This window comes from Salmo trutta, chromosome 17 (genome assembly GCF_901001165.1).
Source record: "Salmo trutta chromosome 17, fSalTru1.1, whole genome shotgun sequence".
Lineage (NCBI taxonomy): Eukaryota > Metazoa > Chordata > Actinopteri > Salmoniformes > Salmonidae > Salmo > Salmo trutta.
In genome coordinates this window covers 20584114-20604689 of record NC_042973.1, presented here as the reverse complement: position 1 = coordinate 20604689, position 20576 = coordinate 20584114, and the positions used below count along the sequence as shown (strand labels likewise).

Here is a 20576-nt window from a genome sequence, read left to right as displayed (position 1 = left end):
GAAGGCTTTAGACAGCCAATGGAAGCCTTGGAAAGTGCAACATAACAGCACAAACACTGTAGTTTCGAAAGGGACGAGAAAGAAGAACTACAATTCTCATATCCTCCTCTTCCTGGTTGACTTTTTCTCAGGTTTTTGCCTGCCATATGAGTTCTGTTATACTCACAGACACCATTCAAACAGTTCTAGAAACGTCAGAGTGTTTTCTATCCAAATCTACTAATACTATGCATATTCTCGTTTCTGGGCAAGAGTAGTAACCTGTTTAAATCGGGTACGTTTTTTCATCCGTATGTGAAAATACTGCCCCCTATCCATATCAGGTTAAAACAATAAACTCGTGGAGTGGTTGAAAAATGAGTTTTAATGACTCCAACCTAAGTGTATGTAAACTTCTGACTTCAACTGTACGCTCTAGGGGTTAGAGCTACTAGATCTATTCCCCAAGCTGACAAGGTAAAAATCTGTCATTCTGCCCCTGAACATGGCAGTTAACCCACTGTTTCTAGGCCATCATTGTAAATAAGAATTTGTTCTTAAAACCTCTTAGGGATCCTTTCACCCCCATTTCCACTCGAATCCCGTTTAAGGGATTGCTTTGACAACATCCAGTGAAATTGCAGCGCGCCAAATTCAAAAACAGAAATACTCATAATAAGAATTCATAAAACATACAAGTGTTTTACATCAAAATACAGCTTAACTTCTTGTTAATCCAGCCGCAGTGTCAGATTTCAAAAAGGCTTCACGGCAAAAGCAGACCATGCGATTATCTGAGGACAGCACCCCGCATACAAACACACGATAATCATATTTCAACCAGCCAGGTGCGACACAAAGGTCAGAAACAACGATATAATTCATGCCTTACCTTTGAAGATCTTCTTCTGTTGGCACTCCAAAATGTCCTAGAAGCATCACAAATGGTCCTTTTGTTTGATAAATTCCTTCTTTATATCCCCAAAATGTCCATTTATTTGGCGCGTTTGATTCAGAAATACACCGGTTTCAACTCGCCCAACATGACTACAAAGTATCTAATAAGTTACCTGTAAACTTGGTCCAAACATTTCAAACAACTTTCCTAATCCAAACTTAGGTACCCTAAAATGTAAATAATCAATCAAATTTAAGACGGGATATACTGTGTTCAATACCAAACAAAAACAAAGTGAAGCGCGTTCCAGGTTGCGCGCAACAGAAGACTTGAGTCCCTCTGAGTGACACATGGAAACAACAGGCCTACTTCGTAATTTCTCAAAAGAAAAACATCAACCAATTTCTAAAAACTGTTAACATCCAGTGGAAGCCATAGGAACTGCAACCATATTCCTATTAAAAAGGGCTTCCCATAGAAACCTAATGGAAAACAGATTGACCTCAAAAAAAAAATCCCTGGTTGGATTGTGCTCGGGGCTTCGCCTGCCAAATCAGTTCTGTTACACTCACAAACATTATTCAAACAGTTTTAGAAACGTCAGAGTGTTTTCTATCCAAATCTACTAATAATATGCATATCCTAGCTTCTGGGCCTGAGTACCTGGCAGTTTACTTTGGGCCCGCTTTTCATCCGGATGTCAAAATACTGCCCCCTAGCCTTATTAACTGACTAGCCTAGTTTAATTAAGGTTAAATAAAAATATATATAACATATATATAGGGAAGGTAATCAGGGACGTGATGGAGTCCAGGCATCTGTGGGCTGCATTTGAGTTGTGGCAACAACTCCGAGACAAACAGTACAATGGTTATCAATTGTTAAGAATTGTCAAGTGTAGGTGTAATCAGAAATTAAATATTACATCTACAGTATCATGTCAATCTACATCACAGCATCACAGAGTTTAAGCAACTTACTTTTGTTCTCCATCCTCCAAATATACACTCCTGTAAAAGCCTCCAAAATAATCAGCCAGCTCCCCAACAAACACTGTGTCCAGCGTGTCGTATTCCCCGAACAGTTAACTTGTCATGCCACTGCAACACTAGAAACTGGGATGTTACTTTTAGCCCGGAAGCCTTAATGGCTGGTGCGTGTGTGCTACCTAGAGCAGTCAGTTTAGCCAGATGGTCATCAGCCCATTTGGTGTAGTTCAGCTTGTTGGAGTGTATGAGGATCAGGTCTGTCTCCTTCACACATTGGAAGACCACATAGGATTTCCCTGTGAAGATGTAGAGGCCTTGTGCATTGACGGTGAGTCGAGGCCACAGGGTCAGGTTGTAGTGGTCAGGCTTCAGGGTGTCTGGGAGATGGTACATGTCCCATGGTTCATTAGAGGGCGCAGTTGTGGGTATAACAGGTGTGTTGACCCGGAGGCCTACATTAGTCGGACTGACAGCGTCGTTGTTTTTAGCTACCTCTTGAAAATAAACGACCGCCAAATCAATTATGGTGGCCACTGACCCAGCACCAAACACAATGCCCACCACCCAAACAATCTTACTTATGTAGAAGCCATGTCCAACTGGCGTAAAATTACAGAGCAAGAGAGATGTCTGTCTGTGGAGTTTTTTATATAGCAGTACACCAGTGGACTCTTCTCCCACCAGGACTAATGGCGCATCCATCAACACAGGTCTGGTGGGCAGAGACACACAGTTGTCTTTAGGGGTCATGGCTCTAGATATATCGAATTGTTTGAATGATATATCGAATAATTGAATGTTTATTTAAGCAGGATTGTCCATTGAGTAACAATTGCCACTGCTTCCCAGGAGGTTCTAAAAATGCAAATGATATTTAACACTCATTTTGAGATGTCATAACCATACGGTACCATCAATTAAGGTCTAACAAAATATTACACACATTTATTGTAAATAAACCTCTTACGAGTGTGATATGTGGTTGTCCCACCTAGATATCTTAAGATGAATGCACTAACTGTAAGTCACTCTCACACAGAATTTCTGTCTTTTAGATGTTTAAATCATATTCTTAGTGTTTAAATATCTTTAGACATGCTTGCAGCTGGTTTCATTGTACAATCAAGTTACATTACCTCAGAAAATTATGTCTTTACAACCTTGTATGAAGGCAGAATACAGAAAATAACTATTAAAGGATAAATTGTTACTCATCACATGCACAACCACTAGTAAGACAATTATCCTCACATGCAAGGCCTCTGACAAATTTCATGACGTCAAGTATTCAGCATAATCATTACAGAACGTCCTATGCAATGAGTTGATTAGATAAAGAACCAAAAAATGTCAAGTGCTCAAACCTCAATAGAACTAGAGGAGATTGGGCTGATAGGATTGATATTGCTACTGCTAGTGATGGGAACTTGTTCAGTTTAATCTGTTCAACTACGCAATCAGGACTCATAAGCACAGAACAGGACATTATTTTCTCATAAGATGGAAGTGTTAGGACAAATGAATCATTGTGTAATCAAACCAGCTTGGGGGCAATCTGTACATCACTATCACGACACAAGGTGAGAACCAGATGCAGACACAGGAAGCAGCTAGTTTGAGCTCTGGTATTTATTATAATCCAAGGGATAGACAAAAGGCAGGTCGGGGACAGGCAAGCGTTCAATAGTCCAAAACGGTACAGGGCGGCAGGCAGGCTCGAGGTCGGGCAGGCAGAGTGGTCAGGCAGACGGGCTCAGAGACAGGACAGGCAAGGGTCAAAACCAGGAGGACGAGGAAAAAGAGAGACTGGGGAAAACCAGGATCTGAGCAAAAACTGCTGGTTGACTTGGCAAGCAAGACCCAGGGGATAAGTGGGGAAGATGGGCGACACCTGGAGGGGGGTGGACACAAGCACAAGGACAAGTGAAACAGATCAGGGTGTGACAATCACATCTTTATGATGCACTATATGGTGCCTGATCTCACAATAGTTAGAGAAAATAAAGCCAGGTTATACAGTTAAGAGTTCAAAACACCTGACCTTGGGTGTGACTCTTATCTCAACATTTATTTGATAAATGGAATTTCAAAATGCTAAGAGATCAAATAAAAAGCTTTGTCAATTTTTCAAAAAACAAAGAGTGGTAAAGTGTGGTACGTTGGAAGATGCTTCCAAAGGATGGATTGTATTTTTTTTTAATTCTGATATATTCTCAATTTCTTTCTTTATTCTTTTATGGATTATGTGTGTATTGTTTTGTATTGCTAGGTATTACTGCACTGTTGGAGCTAAAAACACAATAATTTTGCTGCACCTGAGATACCATCTGCAAATCTGTGTATGTGACCAATAAACGTTGATTTGATTAGATTGATGAGAGTTCTTTCCAGTGTGCACACAATATAACTGCTCTCAATTTTTGATGTGTCCATATCTTCAAAGATAGATACCCATATAAGATTTGAAAGATGTGAAGACACGCACAGTATTAGTGCCACATGATATTAGACATTGATCTTACAAAATAAACAGAACCTTGGTGACTCTCTAATATATTGTATTTTCTTTTGGAAGAGGGATTTGACCTGATAATAAGTATGGGATTTCAGATCATGGAAACAGTTTCTCAAGTTACGTAAATTCCTCTAATTCTGTGTAACCTATTCTCATGGCTGTGGTCCTAAGCCATTGCAACATACCTTAGGCCAAATTAGGTCAAAACTGGATAGAATGTGGAAGCTCTACCCCCCCGTCCCCCGTCCCCACCCTGAAACAGTGTAATAATACATGAAAGAGAGTGCTATATTTTCCACAATGTTACTCTTTATTGCTTGTTGTCAAGGAAAATCTAACGTCATTATTTTATTAGGATCCCTATTAGCTACTGTTAAGACAGAAGCTACTCATCCTGGGAGAAGTGTAAAGTCTGATGATCAAATATCTTTATCTCAATTAGCTCATTCATCCCCCCTCCACTCCCCTGTAACTATAGGTCATTGCTGTAAATGAGAATGTGTTCTCAGTCAACTTACCTGGTAAAATAAGGGTTAAGTAAATAAAAATTATAACAGGGACCTGACTGGGTAAAAATACGCTGTAGCACTAAATCATGTGCTCATGATGAGCTATGACATCATTGTCTTTCAATGTAGCAATCAGGCTCACGTATTTGAAGGTTTTAGAGGATCATGTTTTATATTTTTTCCATTATAAGTTAAAACCTGCACACAGACACAACACAGTATTGCTGAATAACAACCCTTACAGTTAGCTATTGAGGTTCGCCATCACATACTATACATCATACATACACACACACACACTCAGACACAGTAAATAAAGTAAGTAAAATGTAATACATGAAATGGTACATACTGTACAGTACCTAACTTCATTAGTACTAACTCACACCAGTTGCAGAACTTTGGCACTGGGAGTGAAGGAAATCCCCCTCAGATAGACATGGGCTGGAACAATGCAGTCAGAGCTTGATGCTCTGTCCCCCAGGCATTACAAGTACTTCCAAACAATTTAGGAATGCCACTATCAGTTCCACAACTGCACAGTCACTGACCACAGCAAAAATTGCCCTTGTTTGGGTAAGAGACTGGACAAAAATGGGGTCATTACGTCACATACTACATTTCAAATAATCATTTGCAGTAAATGACTTTGGCTGTTGCCCTTATCCTGCCAGCAGCTCAATAACAAAGAGCCTTAAATACATCGGTAGGAATTCCATTAGAGTAGAAAAGTCAATATCTTAAAACAAATCTGTGTGCTTGCTAGCTTGTCTAAAAGTATTTATGGTTGTGAAATAAGTTATAGTACTGGGAGTGACTGCAGTAGTGATGGTAGTGACTGGTTATAGTAGAAAATATAGGTATATGGAAATATTGATTGATTGGTTGATAGGATAGCCTAAACATGTGAAAGTTGGTTTGGTGTCTAGCTCGAACGGTTCAAGAGTTACTATTACTGTTGGTGAGGTATTTTATGCTCATTTTAATTGTTATAGTTTACACATTTTTGAAAATGTTAAAGTTGTTTTAATGTTTGTAGCTCAAATGGTTAAAGAGCAGTAGCAAAGGAAATGTCTACCACCATTGTCACGTCCTGACCAGTAATAGGGGTTATTTGTTATTATAGTTTGGTCAGGACGTGGCAGGGGGTGTTTGTTTCATGTGGTTTGGGCTATGTATTTAGGTAGAGGGGTATTTGTTTTATATGGTTCGGGGTGTGTGTGTATGTAGAGGGGTGTTGGATTTATGTGTTCCGGGGTTTTTGGTTTATGTTCTTGTTTTGTATTCTATGGTTTCTATGTTGTGTATTTCTTTGTTGGCCTGGTGTGGCTCTCAATCAGGAACAGCTGTACATCGTTGTTTCTGATTGAGAGTCATACTTAGGGAGCCTGTTTTCCACCTGTCCCTTTGTGGGAGATTGTTTTTGCACTGCTGTGTATAGCCTGCGAAACTGTCGTACTGTCGTTTATTGTTTTTCGTGTTCACCTATAAATAAAATAATGATGAGCACGCAACCCGCTGCGCCTTGGTCTAATCCCTTCAACTACCGTGACAACCATGTTCTTATGGTTGGCATTGAATCCATTGAGTGTTATGCTAATCAATGGAAATGATTATAGTTTATAAAGGTTTTAGATAATTTAAAGTTAGGATAGCCTAAATGTGTAAAAGTTGGTATTGTAGCTTAATTGTCCAAGGCGCAGGACCCTTTTGAATAGAGTACCTCTGTGTTCTTATGATTCTCATTCAAACCCATCTTAAGTTATGCAAAGGTAAAATGGTTATAGTTTTAAATGTATAAATAGTATCAAAAGTGTAATGAATGCAAGCTAAGTTTGGTCAGTCAGTACAATCTCAACATTGTTTTTTGTGTTGATAGCTTAAATGGTTCAATTCAAGAGGAATTGCGTAACCAGATTTTCCCCATGTAAGTCTATGGCCCTTTGATTGCATTGAACTACATTAGAGTTTATTAATGTGCTTCCTAAAAGCAAGACCACTCTAGAAATTGTACAAACTCTTATTAATGTGCTTGCTGAAATCAAGACCACTCTAGCACTCTTATATACTTATTATTATTCCCCTCATTCTAGCGCTTAAACTTCTTTAGCTATCAACACGAAACCAACTTTTAAATGGGTAGACTGCCACTATTTAGATTGTTTGAGAAAATATGTTATATACTATCTAAACTTTTTGTACAACAACCATATTTGCATAAACCTCAATGCATTTCAATGGCCATAGACTTGAATGGAGTATTATTCCCCTCGCTCTAGCGCTTACATCGCTTTTAACACGAAACCAACTAGAAGGCCAGCATCCCAGAGTCGCCTCTTCACTGTTGACATTGAGACTGGTGTTTTGTGGGTACTATTTAATGATGCTGCCAGTTGAGGACTTGTGAAGCGCCTGTTTCTCAAACTAGACACTAATGTACTTGTCCTCTTGCTCAGTTGTGCACCGGGGACTCCCATTCCTCTTTCTATTCTGGTTAGAGCCCATTTGTGCTGTTCTGTGAAGGGAGTAGTACACAGCGCTGTACGAGATCTTCAGTTTCTTGGCAATTTCTCGCATGTAATAGCCTTCGTTTCTCAGAACAAGAATAGACTGATGAGTTTCAGAAGAAAGTTTTGTTTCTGGCCATTTTGAGCCTGTAATCGAACCCACAAATGCTGATGCTCCAGATACTCAACTAGTCTAAAGAAGGCCAGTTGTATTGCTTCTTTAATTAGCACGACAGTTTTCTTCTGTGCTAACATAATTGCAAAAGGGTTTTCTAATGGTCAATTAGCTTTTTAAAATTATAAACTTGGATTAGCGAACACAACGTGCCATTGGAACACAGGAGTGGGGGTTGCTGATAATGGGCCCCTGTACGCCTACAGTATGTAGATATTCCATAAAAAAATCTGCCGTTTTCAGCTACAATAGTTATTTACAACATTAACAATGTCTACACTGTATTTCTGATCAATTTCATGTTATTTTAATGGAAAAGAATTTGCTTTTCTTTCAAAAACAAGGACATTTCTAAGTGACCCCAAACTTTTGAAAGGTAGTGTGTATGTTTAGCCATGTAATAATCATGAATTGGCATAATGCAACTAGTAATCATGCAGACTAGTATATATCCACAAATTTGAAATCAGAATATAGCCAGTGTGTTTACTCAGATCAGACCAAAACGCAGCGGGAACGTGTATACTCATCTTCTTTTTAATGTGAAGAAGGAAAAACAAACAAATCACGTATACAAACAAACGACACTAACAGTCCTATCAGGTGCTCAGACACTAAACAGGAGACAACTACCCACAAATCCCATAGAAAAAACAGCCCTCTTAAATAAGACCTTCAATTAGAAGCAACGAGGAGCAGCTGCTTCCAATTGAAGGTCAACCCCATTAACTAAACAGACATAGAAAGACTAGAACTAACATAGAAATAAACTAACAAGAACATAGCCCAAAAACCCCGGAACACTCTAAACGAACACCCCTCTTACATAATAACATAACCCAACAAACCCCGAACCACATAAAACAAACACCCCCTGCCACATCCTGACCAAACTACAATAACAAATCACCCCTTTACTGGTCAGAACGTGACAGGTCCCGTGTAGTGTATTGCGGGTCTCGTCCCGTGTATTAGAGGTTTTACCTCGCTCTTTTGTTTGGGTTACATCCCAGTAAAGATCCTTATTATTCTCTATGTTTGGTTAGGTCAGGGTGTGACTCGGGTGGGGAAGTCTATGTTTTCTGTTTCTTTGTTTTTGGGCCAGTGTGGTTCCCAATCAGAGGCAGCTGTCTATCGTTGTCTCTGATTGGGAATCATACTTATGCAGCCTGTTTTCCACCTGTGTTTGGGAGGTTGTTTTCTGTTTAGCACCTGAGCCTGACAGAACTGTGCGCTTTTGTTTTTTTCACCGTTTGTTATTTTGTTTGTGTGTTGTGAAATAAATTATCATGAACACTTACCACGCTGCGCCTTGGTCCACTTCTCCTTCTAACGACGAGCGTTAGTGTTTTTGTATACGTGTTTGTTTTGGGCTTCGTCCCTGTGCCTTTCATGGCATGTTGTATTTTTGGGTGGAGTATTAAAACCCCCTATTATGTATTCCTGCGCCTGTCTACAATCACTTATACAACTTGACACCTACTCAGGGAGTTTGACTGATTTATATGTGAAGGCTTACTTTCAAGGAATATAAACTGAGTTCCATGCACAAATGAAAGCCCGTTATTTTACTGTCATATTCACTAAGCTACAGTATATAACACAAGGACACTAAGAAGTTGCCGACCGTTAAGTAAGGCCTTGAGAGTTTATTTGCTTTCTAAATTGGGGCTGATAACTTCAAGGGAGAGATACTCCCTTCCCCTAGGTCTAGGAGATGTGTATTATGTTAGGTAGTCGGTCATGACCGGGCCTAATGACTATAGTATGAAGTGTCTCTGGACTGGGCCTAATGACTATAGTATGGAGTGTCTCTGTTTATTGGGCCTAGTGACTATAGAGGAGGGGGGGGGCTCTCCTCCTGCACTGTTCCCATGCTAAGTCAGGGGGAGTGAGTGCACCCACATATGGTATGGCCAAATCTAAGATATAGTATTTTGGTCAAGTAAAACTGACACATTTACTATTTTTTTCCTTTTTTTCTAATTATCTGACAAAATACGGATATAAAACGCTAGGTTATCCTTGTGGTATTGATATGTTATTAATATTTAGAGGGATGTTCTGCCCCCTTCTATTATGGTGCTTTGTTTGCCCAAACATCATTAGAATACCAAACACAGTCATGGTAAGCACAAATAAATAATATCAAATCATGCAGAAAAATCAGGTACATTCAGCCACAAATAAATCCCCAATCAATACTTTAAATTGCACAAACAGCACCAGAAAATCAAGATGAAATGCATTTACAATTTTGTTCCAGCAATACAGTACATTAAAACTAAAAACAGATTTACCTACCTCGGTGAAGACCCTAGGAACCTCAAGAGAATCGACAAGAGAATCCTGTGAACGGGTTAGGCAACTCAGGTGTCTATACTTCAACAGCAAAGTAAAATAAGACGGAAGTGTATGAAGTAAGGCCTTATGTAGAGATCTACGGGTCTTTAGCGAAGTCCAGCCAACATTCTGATACAGGATACAGTGATGAGTATCAAAACTGTTGCCTGTAACAAAACAAAGGGCACTATGGTATAGGGATCAAAAGCAGTAGCAGCTGCACTTTGATAAATAATATCACCAGTATCATCCACATATAGATGATGTTGACCATTTTTAACAGATTGATAAATGCTGTTTATATAAATAGTGAAGAGAACAGGTCCCAAAATGTTCCCTGTGGTACACCTTTTATGTATTTCCAAAAATTCTGACTTAACTCCATCCATCACGATGGCCTGAGTTCTGTCACTAAGATAATCATGAAACCAAGAACAGGCATCAGAGCTCAGGCCTATCGAGGACAACTTATTCAATAAAATAGCATGATCAACAGTATCAAAAGCTTTTGACATGTAGAACATGTATTTTTAGTGTCTAAAGCAATGACAAGATCATTAACAACTAAAGTGGTTGCTGTAATAGTGCTATGTCCAGGCCTAAACCCTGACTGATTCAAAATTCATTTCTCAGATAAAAAACTGAAATGTTGTGCATTTACCAAGGATTCAAGTATATAAGCCCTGAAATGGGGTGATAATTATTAAGATCACTACCATCCAGTGGCAGCACAAGAGCTGTTTTCCATACTTTTGGAAAATTTCCTGATAACAATGTTAAGTCAACAATGATAGTCGCTGCACACTTAAAACCTGTTGAGGACAGACGTTCCGCTAGCGGAACGACTTGCCAATATCCAATGGTAGAGCGTGGCGCGAAATACAAAAACCTAAAAAATGCAATAATTTCAATTTTTCAAACATACGGCTATTTTACACCATTTTAAAGACAAGACTCTCGTTAATCTAACCACATTGTCCGATTTCAAAAAGGCTTTACAGCGAAAGCAAAACATTAGATTATGTTAGGAGAGTACACAGCCAAAAATAATCACACAGCCATTTTCCAAGCAAGCATATATGTCACATAAACCCAAAACACAGCTAAATGAAGCACTAACCTTTGATGATCTTCATCAGATGACACTCCTGGGACATTATGTTATACAATACATGCATGTTTTGTTCAATCAAGTTCATATTTATATCAAAAACAGCTTTTTACATTACCATGTGATGCTCAGAACATGCATTCCCAGCCAAAACTTCCGGTGAATTTACTAAATTACTCATCATAAACGTTGGCAAAATACATAACAATTATTTTAAAAATTATAGATACAGAACTCCTTTATGCAATCTCTATGTCAGATTTTAAAATAGCTTTTCGGCGAAAGCACATTTTGCAATATTCTGAGTACATAGCTCAGCCATCACGGCTAGCTATTTTGACACCCGCCAAGTTCGGGGCTCACTAAACTTGTATTACCTTTGCTGATCTTCGTCAGAATGCACTCCCAGGACTGCTACTTCAACAATAAATGTTGTTTTTGTTCCAAATAATCCATAGTTATGTCCAAATACCTCCATTTTTTCAGGTCACTATCCAAAGGGTAACGCGCGAGCGCATTTCGAGACAAAAAAATTCAAAATGTTCCTTTACCGTACTTAGAAGCATGTCAAACGCTGTTTAAAATCCATTTTTATGGTATTTTTCTCATAAAATAGCAATAATATTCCAACCGGACAATAGTGTATTCATTCAAAGAGAGAAAAGAAAAAACAGCATGGTCGCGTGAACCGCGCATCTCCAATCTCTTTGTCACTAGGCAGACCACTGACAAACTGTGCTAGTATACTCTGCCCAGAGACAATCCACTTTCTGAAGGCTTTAGAGAGCCAATGGAAGCCTTAGAAAGTGCTTCGTAACAGCTCAGATACTGTAGTTTTGATAGAGAACCAAAAGAAGAACTACAAATTGACAGACAGGCCACTTCCTGCTTGGAATCTTCACAGGTTTTTTTTATTTTATTTATTTATTTCACCTTTATTTAACCAGGTAGGCAAGTTGAGAACAAGTTCTCATTTACAATTGCGACCTGGCCAAGATAAAGCAAAGCAGTTCGACAACATACAAAAACACAGAGTTACACATGGAGTAAAACAACATACAATCAATGATGCAGTAGAAAAAAATAAGACTATATACAATGTGAGCAAATGATGTGAGATAATGGAGGTAAAGGCAAAAAAATGCCATGGTGGCAAAGTAAATAGAGTATGGCAAGAAAAAACACTGGAATGGTAGATTTGTAGTTTGAAGAAAGTTAAAAGTTAAAATATAAATAATATGGTGCAAAGGAGCAAAATAAATAAAATAAATAAATACAGTAGGGGAAAAGGTAGTAGTTTGGGCTCAATTAAAGATGGGCTATGTACAGGTGCAGAGATCTGTGAGCTGCTCTGACAGCTGGTGCTTAAAGCTAGTGAGGGAGATAAGTGTTTCCAGTTTTAGAGATTTTTGTAGTTCGTTCCAATCATTGGCAGCTGAGAACTGGAAGGAGAGACGACCAAAGGAGGAGTTGGCTTTAGGGGTGACCAGAGAGATATACCTGCTGGAGCGCGTGCTACAGGTGGGTGCTGCTATGGTGACCAGTGAGCGGAGATAAGGGGGGACTTTACCTAGCAGGGTCTTGTAGATGACCTGGAGCCAATGTGTTTGGCGACGATGATGAAGTGAAGGCCAGCCAACGAGAGCATACAGGTCGCAGTGGTGGGTTGTATATGGGGCTTTGGTGACAAAACGGATGGCACTGTGATAGACTGCATCCAGCTTGTTGAGTAGGGTATTGGAGGCTATTTTGTAAATGACATCGCCGAAGTCGAGGATTGGTAGGATGGTCAGTTTTACGAGGGTATGTTTGGCAGCATGAGTGAAGGATGCTTTGTTGCGAAATAGGAAGCCAATTCTAGATTTCACTTTGGATTGGAGATGATTGATGTGAGTCTGGAAGGAGAGTTTACAGTCTAACCAGACACCTAGGTATTTGTAGTTGTCCACAAATTCTAAGTTAGAACCGTCCAGAGAAGTTATGCTGGATGGGCGGGCAGGTGCAGGCAGCGATCGGTTGAAGAGCATGCATTTAGTTTTACTTGTGTTTAGGAGCAGTTGGAGACCACGGAAGGAGAGTTGAATGGCATTGAAGCTCGTCTGGAGGGTTGTTAACACAGTGTCCAAAGAAGGGCCAGAAGTATACGGAATGGTGTCGTCTGCGTAGAGGTGGATCAGAGATTCACCAGCAGCAAGAGCGACATCATTTATGTATACAGAGAAAAGAGTTGGCCCAAGAATTGAACCCTGTGGTACCCCCATAGAGACTGCCAGAGGTCCAGACAGTAGGCCCTCCGATTTGACACACTGAACTCTGTCAGAGAAGTAGTTGGTGAACCAGGCGACGCAATCGTTTGAGAAACCAAGGCTACTAAGTCTGCCGATGAGGATGTGGTGATTAACAGAGTCAAAAGCTTTGGCCAGGTCAATGAATACGGCAGCACAGTAATGTTTCTTATCGATGGCGGTTACGATGTCGTTTAGGACCTTGAGCGTGGCTGAGGTGCACCCATGACCAGCTCTGAAACCAGATTGCATAGCGGAGAGGGTGCGGTGGGATTCAAAATAGTCGGTAATCTGTTTGTTGACTTGGCTTTCGAAGACCTTAGAAAGGCAGGGTAGGATGGATATAGGTCTGTAGCAATTTGGGTCAAGAGTGTCACCTCCTTTGAAGAGGGGGATGACAGCAGCTGCTTTCCAATCTATGGGAATCTCAGACGACACGAAAGAGAGGTTGAACAGGCTAGTAATAGGGGTTGCAATAATTTCGGCAGATAATTTTAGAAATTTTGCCTGCCATATGGGTACTGTTATACTCACAGACACCATTCAAGCAGTTTTAGAAACTTCAGAGTGTTTTCTGACCAAATCTACATATAATATGCATATTCTTGTTTCTGGGCAAGAGTAGTAACCAGTTTAAATCGGGTACGTTTTTTTCATCCGGACGTGAAAATACTGCCCCCTATCCACAACAGGTTATTAAGCAGACCAAGGTCCAATTGGTCGGCCCGTGTGGATTTGTTGTTGTCTTATTATGGACTTATTTTTCTGTAAATAGCCTAAAAGAAAAGCTTTGACTATAATTTATCTGATTATTCAACAAGTTACCCTTATCAGCATCCATCCCAATATCATTCTCAATAGGCTTAGAAGTTCTTTCAAAGAGATAACCCGCTGAAATAAAATGGTGATTAAATGCATCAATTATGGCTTTTTTTCCATAATGAGGGCAGTGTCTGAATTAATTTGTTGTGGCAGAGAAGTAAAACCTTTCAGGGATTTGACAGTTTCCAGAATTGAGTGTCACGATTCCCACCGACGGTGGCGCCCCCTCCTGCTTGGGTGGCGCTCGGCGGTCGTCGTCACCGGCCTATTAGCTACCACTGATTCCCTTTTTGGTTTTCCCTTTTTGGTTTTGTACACCTGTGTTTAGTTTGGTTAATTAGCGGGGCTATTTATGTTAGCTGGTCCGCTTCCGTGTTGTGCGGGATTATTTCTATTGTGACGGTTCATGTTCGTGTCGGCGCTATTTTACGGCGTGTGTACTTTATCCCCTGTGTTTGGGAATATTTTGTTTGATGAGTGAGTGTACATTAAATACGCCACTACCCTGTGCTCGCTGCTTCCTGTGCCTCATTCCTTCACCACGACTGCCAATCCGTTACAGAATCCCGCACCACGAAAAGGCATGGAATCAGCAAGAGCAGCGGCCACCCCTGTCCCCTCAATGGAGGAACGCGTCCTCCACCACACTATGGTCCTCCACCGCATAGGATCCGCGATGGACCAGATGATGGAGAGGATGGACCGATGGGAGAGAAGTGGTCTCCTCTCTCCACCTCCGGCTCCTCCGATGCAGCCACCTCCTCCTCCCACTACGTCTGGCTCAGGCGCGCTTCGTTTGGCGCTCCCAAGGGAGTATGATGGGGCGGCGGCTGGGTGCCAGGGATTTCTGCTCGAGCTCGAGCTGTACCTGGTCACCGTCAGACCTGCTCCCTCAGAAGAGGAGAGCGTGAGTGCCCTCGTTTCCTGCCTGACGGGCCGAGCTCTGGAGTGGGCTAATGCGGTCTGGAATGGCCCAGACTCGGCGAGGGACCATTATCCAGAGTTCACCTGCCGCTTTCGGGCCGTGTTCGACCACCCTCCGGAAGGAAGAGGGGCGGGTGAACGGCTGTTCCACCTCAGGCAGGAGACGAGGAGCGCTCAGGACTTCGCATTGGAGTTCAGGACCTTGGCTGCTGGGGCGGGGTGGAACGACAGGGCCCTCATAGACCACTATAGATGCAGTCTCCGGGCGGACGTCCGCAGGGAGCTGGCCTGTCGAGATGCAGCTCTATCCCTGGACGAGCTCATCGACATGTCCATTCTTTTGGACAATCTGCTGGCTGCCCGCGGGCGTTCGGAGAGGGTCCTGCCCGTTCCACCTCCGTGCACCCCCGCCCCTACCCCTATGGAGGTAGGGGGGGCCGTGCCAAGGGGCACCGGAGGAGCTATAAAATTAAGGTATAAAATTAAGCTATAAAATTAAGGGGTTCGAAATTAATGGGTTAGAAACAAAGGTATCAATGTATGCTGATGATTAAAGTTTCTCTTGAGTCCACAATTTTCAACCCTGAACCATTCCTGGTCCATTCCTCTATTGAGGTCCTGGATCATTTCTCCAGTTTATCAGCATTTAAACCCAATTATGATAAGTGTACTATATTACAAATTGTGTCTCTTAAGACACAACATTTTAAATTGCTATGTGGTCTCCCGATTTAAATAGGTGAATGATGCAGTTGATGTGCTTGGTGTATTTCTTTGGCATTTCCCTTTGGCATTTCTATCTTGTCGGAAAATGTTATAGTTAGGGATGGAAATGTCAGGGTTTTTGGTGGTCTTCCTAAGCCAGGATTCAGATGGCTAGGACATCCGGGATGGCGGAGTGTGCTAAAGGCGTAAATAAAACAAACTTATGGAGGAGGTTTCTAATGTTAACATGCATGAAACCAAGACATTTAGGGTTACAGAAGTCAACAAATGAGAGCACCTGGGGAAAAGGAGTGGAGCTAGGCACTGGATTACCCTCTACATCACCAGAGGAAAAGAGGAGGAGTAGGTTAAGGGTACGGCTAAAGGCTATAAGAACTGGTTGTCTAGTACGTTCGGAACAGAGAGTAAAATGAGCAGGTTTCTGGGCGCAATAGAAAAGATTCAAGGCATAATATACAGACAAAGGTATGGTAGGATGTGAGTACATTGGAGGCAAACGTAGGCATTGAGTAATAATGAGAGAGATATTGTCTCGAGACGTTTAAACCAGGTGATGTCACCGCATATGTGGGAGGTGGAACTAAGTGGTTGGTTAAGGTATATTGAGCAGGGCTAGAGGCTCTACAGTGAAATAACACAATAATCACTAACCAGGACAGTAATGGACAAGTCATATTGATATTAGAGTGATGATAGGGGTCCAGTGAGTGGTTGGGCTGGCTGGAGACATGGCAAATTCAGACAGCTAGCAGGCCAGGGCTAGCAAGCTCACAGAAGGGCCTTAGAGGGACATCGCGATGGAGGAAAGTCTGTTTTAGCCTCCTTGTGCGGTGACGTCAATAGACCAGTCATGATGGATTAGTAGGGTTCCGAGTAGCAGAGGGGTCCAAGTCCAATTGGCAACATAGGTATAGTAGCCCAAGAAATTGGCCGATGGATCTATTCAGCTAACAGTCCAATATGCTCTAGACAGCTAGCGGGCCGCGGCTAGCAGATGGGCATTCAGGGGACGTCGAAATGGAGGGGCCTGTTGGAAAAAAACCCTCGGGCAGATTACATCGGTAGTCCAGTCGTGATGGATAAGCAGGGTTTCGTTGAGTAAAAGGGGCCCAGGTCAATTGGCAAAATGGGTATACTGGCCCGAAAAATTGGCCGATGGGCCTATTAGCTAACAGTCCGATATGCTCTAGACAGCTAGCGGCTAGCAAGCTAGCAGATGGGCATTCAGGGGACATCACGAAGTAAGAGCCAGTTGAGTACCCCCTCGAGCAGATTAAGTCGGATCGGCAGGGTTCCATGCTTTGTGTCGGCAGTAGAAGGGGTGCGGGTATTGTAGCCCAGGAGTGGCTGATGGGCCTCTTCAGCTAACCGGGAGATGGGCCTAGCAAAGGCTAGCTCCAGGCTATCTGATGCTTGCTTTGGGACAGAGACGTTAGCCAGGAGTAGTCACTCGGATTGCAGCTAGCTAGCTGCGATGATCCAGGTAAAAAGGTTCAGAGCTTGCGGTAGGAATCCAGGGATATGGAGAGAAAATAGGTCCGGTATGCTCTGGTTTGAATCGCATTGTACAAACTGGCGAGAGCTTTCCGGGCTAATGGCTAGCTGATGACCGCTAGCAGTGGTTAGATGACTACTAGCTAGTAGCTAGTGAGCTGGCTAGCTTTTGTTGGGGGATTCTGGTTCCGAGGTAAATAAAAAATACTTTAGAGAAAAACTGATCCACACCACATTGGGTGAAGCGGGTTGCAGGAGAGTATTTTGAAGTTGAGGTTTAGAAAAATATTAAAAAGATATGCAAAGAAAAATATATTAAAATATATATACATGGGACACAACAAGATGAAGGACAAAGACGTCTGACTGTTACGCCATATTGGATGCGTTGGTCACATGTTTAGCAGATGTTAATGTGAGTAGCGAAATGCTTGCGCTTCTAGTTCTGACAGTGCAGTAATATATAACAAGTAATCTAACAATTTCACAACAGCTACCTTATACACACGTGTAAAGGGATGAATAAGAATATGTACATATAAATATATGGATGAGCAATGGCCGTGGGCCTTAGGCAAGATGCAGTAGATGGTATAGAGTACAGTATATACATATGAGATGAGTAATGTAGGTTATGTAAACATTATATAAAATGGCTGTCACGTCCTGACCAGTAAAGGGGTCATTTTGTTATTGTAGTATGGTCAGGATGTGGCAGGGGTGTGTTTGTTTTGTATTGTTGGGATTTTGGGGTACTGTTCTATGTCATGTATTTCTATGTTTGTATTTCTAGTTCTATTTCTATGTTCAGGGTTTTGGTTTGGCCTTCAATTGGAGTCAGCTGTTCTTCATTGCCTCTAATTGGAGGCCATATTTAAGTAGGGGTTTTCAGCTTGTGTTTGTGGGTGGTTGTTTCCATGTATTGTCTGTGTACCTTACAGGACTGTTTTCATCGTGCTTTTGTTCAGTGTTCATTTCTTTAATAAACAGGAAGATGAGCATTCACGTACCCGCTGCGTTTTGGTCTACCTTTAACGACGCTTGTTACAGAACCACCCACCAAAAAAGGACCAAGCAGCGGAGGAAGGAGCAACAGGAGAGCTATCTCGAGTCCTGGACATGGGAGGAGATACTTGCTGGAGAAGGACCATGGAGGAAGGCTGGAGAGGACCAGGAGTGTTATGTGGGAACACGGCTGGCAAGGAAGCCTGAGAGGCAGCCCCCCAAAACATTTTGGGGGGGGCACACGGGGAGATTGGCTAAGTCAGGCAATGGACCTGAGCCAACTCCCCATGCTTATTATGGGGAGCGTTTGGCGTGGAGAGCACCGTGCTATGCTGAAATGCGCACGGTCTCGCCCATCCGCACGCACAGTCCGGTGCGGTCGATACCAGCCCCCCGCAAGTGCCATGCTAAAGTGGGCATCCAGCCAGGAAGGAGTATGCCTGCTCAACACATCTGGCCACCAGTGCGTCTCCTAGGCCCAGGCTACCCTGCGCCTGCTCTACACATGGCAGCCATCATGCCTCAACACAGCCCAGTTCGACCTGTGCCAGCACTCCGCCGGTGCAGGGTTACAGTTACAACCCAGCCAGGACGGGTTGTGCAGGCGGTGCGCTCCAGACCTCCAGTACATCCTCAAAACCCGGTCTAACCTGTTCCTGCTTCTCGCACTAGCCTTGAGGTGCGTGTCACTAGTCTGGCGCCTCCAAAGCCAGCCCCACGCATCAAGCCTCCAGTGCGTCAGCCCAGTCCAGTAAGTCCTGTTCCTGCTCCTCGCACTAGCCCTGTGGTGTGTGTCACTAGTCTGGCGCCTCCTAAGCCAGCCCCACGCATCAGGCCTCCAGTGCGCCAGCCCAGTCCGGTACGTCCTGTTCCTGCTCCTCGCACTAGCCCTGTGGTGCGTGTCACTAGTCTGGCGCCTCCAAAGCCAGTCCCACACATCAGGCCTTCAGTGCGTCTGTCCAGTCCGGCGCTGCCAGAGTCGCCCGCCTGTCCGGCGCTGCCAGAGTCGCCCGCCTCTCCGGCGCTGCCAGAGTCGCCCGCCTGTCCGGCGCTGCCAGAGTCGCACGCTGTGAGGGTCCCCAGTCCGGGGTCGGCGGCGAGGGACCTCGCTCTAGAGGCGCCACCAAAGTGGGGTGAGCCAGTGGTGGAGCGTGGTCTGCGACCCGCTCCTGAGCCACCTGCGTAGGGGGGAGAATTGGGAAGGGGGGATGTTGCACAAGAACTGTCGGTGACGGTGGCCACCCTCCCTTCCCTCCCTTTAGTTTGGGGTTATTGTTTTTGTGAGTTTTTTTTCTCAGGTACATTCGGGGTCTGCACCTTTGGGAGGGGGGGGGGGTACTGTCACGTCCTGGCCAGTAAAGGGGTCATTTTTTGTAGTAGTAGTATGGTCAGGACGTGGCAGGGGTGTGTTTGTTTTGTGTTGTTGGGATTTTTGGGTACTGTTCTATGTCATGTATTTCTATGTTTGTATTTCTAGTTCTATTTCTATGTTCAGGATTTTGGTTTGGCCTTCAATTGGAGGCAGCTAACGACGCTTGTTACAATGGCATTGTTTAAAGTGACTAGTGATACATTTATTTCATTTAATTATTAAAGTGGCTAGAGATTTGAGTCTGTATGTTGGCAGCAGCCACTCAATGAAGTCGTGGTCTGATTTGCCAAAAGGACGGCGGGGGAAGGCTTTGTATGCGTCGCGGAAGTTAGAGTAGCAATGATCCAGAATGCTGCCAGCTCGAGTCACGCATTCGATATGCTGATAAAATTTAGGGAGCCTTGTTTTCAGATTAGCTTTGTTAAAATCCCCAGCTACAATAAATGCAGCCTCCAGGATAAATGGTTTCCAGTTTACAGAGAGTCCAGTGAAATTCTTTCAGGGCCTTTCGAGGTTTCTTGTTTGGGGGGGATATACACGGCTGTGATTATAATCGAAGAGAATTCTCTTGGTAGATAATGCGATCGGCATTTGATTGTAAGGAATTCTATGTCAGGTGAACAAAAGGACTTGAGTTCCTGTATGTTGTTATCATTACACCACAAATCTTTAATCATAAGGCATACACCCCCGCCCTTCTTCTTAAGAGAGAGATGTTTGTTTCTGTGGGCGCGATGCGTGAAGAAACCGGATGGCTGTACCGACTCTGATAACATATCCCGAGTGAGCCATGTTTCCGTGAAACAGAGAATGTTACATCTCTGATGTCTCTCTGGAAGACTGGATTTTTGTTTTAGATTCCGTCTCTCACAGTTGAAGTGTACCTATGATAAGAATTACAGACCTCTACATGCTTTGTAAG

General features: G+C 42.8%; 1 pseudogene; it reads right to left on the bottom strand.

The window, feature by feature from the left end:
- Positions 1–1669: 1669 nt before the first annotated feature.
- Positions 1670–2616, bottom strand: LOC115151276 (aminopeptidase N-like; annotated as a pseudogene).
- Between the last annotated feature and the right edge of the window lie 17960 nt (positions 2617–20576).